This window comes from Schistocerca gregaria, chromosome 5, assembly GCF_023897955.1.
Source record: "Schistocerca gregaria isolate iqSchGreg1 chromosome 5, iqSchGreg1.2, whole genome shotgun sequence".
Classification (NCBI taxonomy): Eukaryota; Metazoa; Arthropoda; class Insecta; order Orthoptera; family Acrididae; genus Schistocerca; species Schistocerca gregaria.
In genome coordinates, this window is record NC_064924.1 from 569,180,275 (window position 1) to 569,183,971 (window position 3,697).

The following is a 3,697-nucleotide window of genomic DNA, read 5'->3' on the forward strand; positions in this document are numbered from 1 at the left end:
AGCACATAGACCTGTTTATTTCTACAATGGTTTACATCAGTTTACAGCTTGAACATTAGCTATTTTTCGACATAATCACCATTTCTGTCGATGCATTTTTGTAGATGCTGTGGCAGTTTTTGTATGCCCATGTCATACCGGCTCACCGCCATGCTGTTCAGAAAGTTATGTACCTCTTCTTTCATCTCATCGCCGGAGCTGAACCCCATCTTTTTTGCAGTTTCTTCAGTTTTAATCTTTTTTATTTTATTTTTTTATTTATTTATCCATCCGTAGACAATCAGGATTGTATGGATGTTGTCAACATGAGTATATACAATAGGTACACAAATTTATAATTGTCACAATCGGAATTCATGAATATTATAACAAGATGCATTTTTAAACCACTTAATGACACAGTTGCTAATTTTTACATATTTCTATGCATTCACATCATCTCAAGTAATCATTGAGAGTATAAAAGCACTTTTCCGAGAGATATTTTTTTAGCGATTTCCTCAGGTTATCTATTTTGCTTATGTCTTTGATCCCTTGTGGAAGTTTATTGTATAATTTAATTCCATTATATAACATGCTATTTTGAGTTTTTGATTTGTTTTTCCTATAGAGGTGTAAGTGTTGTCTGTGTCTGGTGTCATGTGCATGTATGGAACTGTTTATCGGGAACTGGTCAATGTGTTTTTTTATGTATATTACTGTCTGCAAAATGTATTCACATGGAACTGTCAATATACCCAAAGATTTAAATAACTCTGTGCAATGGGATCTACTGCTACTTTTTGTTATGATTCGTACGGCCCATTTTTGCAACTTAAATATTGTTTGTCTGTTCTGCTCTGTTGATCCCCAGAAGGTTATGCCATAACTAATTATAGAGTGGACATACGCAAAATATGCAGTTCTAGTACACCGGCTACTACACAATGAATTTATAATCCTAAGTGCATAGCATGCTGAAGCTATTCGCTTTCCAAGTACCGCAGTGTGCTTGGTCCAATTTAGTTGAGAGTCGACATGCATGCCTAAAAATTTTGTTGATGGTACACATTCTATGTGCTCGTCATTAACTTTTAGCTTGCTACTGTTCGGTTTTCTGTTTAAGTGGAAGCTAATACTGTTGGTTTTTTTTTACATTTAGGGTTAATTTATTAGTCTCTAACCATTGGCATACATGCTTAAGTGTTTCCTCAGCTTTTTCATTGAGTGCACTTGGCGACTCAGCTTTGATTCGGATGTTACTGTCATCAGCAAACAGTACTGATTCACCATGTTTGACACTTTGTGGAAAATCGTTTATGTATATTAAAAAGAGGATTGGGCCCAGCACACTTCCTTGGGGGACTCCTATGTTGATGTATTCTGGGTTTGAAAGGTGTGAAAAGGTGTGATTGAGTTGGTTTGAGTGATCTCCACCTGTTGGACCCTGTTTTGCAGGTATGAATGAAACCACATGTTTGTTACTCCTCTTACTCCTAGTGCATTTAGTTTGTTTAGCAAAATTGTGTGGTCTACCGTGTCAAATGCTTTGGTCAAATCAAGGAAGATCCCTGTTATGTGGTCTCCTTTGTCTAGTGCTTCGAGGATAAGATTTGAGAAGTGAGCTACAGCTGAATTTGTGCTTTTGCCAGCCCGGAAACCAAATTGCTCTTTACTCAGAAGATTGAACTTTGTTAAGTACCCCATGAGCCTGTTTTTCATTATGGTCTCTATGACTTTTGAAAAGGATGACAGTAATGAGATTGGTCTGTAGTTTTCTATGATTTCTGGGTCACCTTTCTTATATATAGGTAGGATTTTTGCATGCTTTAGTATTTCTGGAAAGCAACCCATGGAGAAGGATTCATTGATGATGTGCACTAATGGGTCTTTGATGTTGTCTATGCAGTCCTTCAAATCTTCAGTTCATCACCAATAGATTGTGGTCAGAGTCCACATCTGCCCCTGGAAATGCCTTACAATTTAAAACCTGGTTTCTAAATCTCTGTCCTACCATTACATAATCTAACTGAGACCTTCCAGTATCTCAGGTTTCTTCCATGTATACAAACTTCTGACATGATTCTTGAACCAAGTGGTAGCTATGGTTAAGTTATGGTCTGTGCAAAATTCTACCAGGCAGTTTCCCCTTTTATTCCTTACCCCCATCTCATATTCACCTACTAGCATATATAAAAGCCCAATTTTTGGTCCCAAGACAGTCAAAGGCTAATTTTCAGACGGGAAGTCTGTATCAGACAGAGTAACAATAATGGATTAACTTAAGAGTGGAATTAGTGCAACACAAATAGGCTGTGTGTTGACACAATGACAATGTCTGTCCAATTTGAGAAATAGTGTCACACATACCTTATTATTTTGCAAGTATCACACATACCTTATTATTCTGCAAGTACTGTGAACCGTGTGGTTAGGTTTTTACTGTTCATAGGTATTCAACAATAAACTATTGTAGCAGTATGCTGATGTTTGACTGTAATCTATTAATGAGGTTTATCAAAATTTGTCAATAGTGAACTGGTCATATAACTCTAATATGGGGTAGTTGCGAACAGTGAAAAAAGAACTGTGAAATGCAACTGTCGGCTACATCATTTACAGCAGTCAGTGTTAAACAAACTTTTTGTACAAAAGCTAAATGACTGTACACTGGCCTGTGATACCTTTACTTGGTAAGGAGTAATCTGTCCTGTTTATGTAGTATTTGTAATATTTACCACACATGTAAACTAAGTTGACACTCGTCATGGTGGCTGAAGGGAGCAACTATAAAGGCATTTCCCATTTACAGGCACTCCAATCAGTCACAGTGATGAGTGCCAAGTTAGTTCACACATTTATTATTACTATATTATTATTATTATTATTATTATTATTATTATTATTATTACCTACAGCATGAAGTAAAACTAATGCCAACAAAAGAAATTTATAACATGCTACAGTTCAGAGTAAAATCCAAATTTTCTGAAACATTGTCAAACATTTTAGGGCTCTGCAACATACAACTGTTCACAAACTATACAGCTAGCAATTTTATTCACCACAGCCAATATCAACACCGCCTTGACAGATGAGAATGGAGAACTAGAAGCTCAATACACCCAGAGTCCATTGATTCTAGGACAAAAAAGTTATCATCTACATTACTCCATAACAATACTTTCCTAATTATATGCTTAGTAATCGAAAATGCTACATCTTCAGATTTTTTGCACACTAATAATACAGTGATTCAAAATATATCATGAGGACCTGGAATCTGTAACAAAACATCTGCCATCAATGAGTAAATGATGAGACTAAGATAATACATAAGTAAAAGATGACTGGATCAGGACATGTATATTCAATACTACATAGGCAACAGAGTTGACTTGGATTTGCACACTGTAAACAATGAAGAGACTTCCTCCACCTTGTGATTCTATCTTCTCTCTACCACCTTTACATTTCACCATATCTTTCCTGTTCCTTTCCTTATTCTAATGATAGAGTAGTCATTACTATCCAATTTGTAAGAACAATCCAAGAACTTCTTACATGAATTAACATGTCTGTAGCTCTTGCATGAGTAAATACTCACTGGCCTGAGGGTATCATGGGAAAAAAATACTTAACTGGGCATCTTCTGAGGCACGTGATCTGTGGTACACAAATATGACCTATATTTACATTGTCATATTTAAACACACAT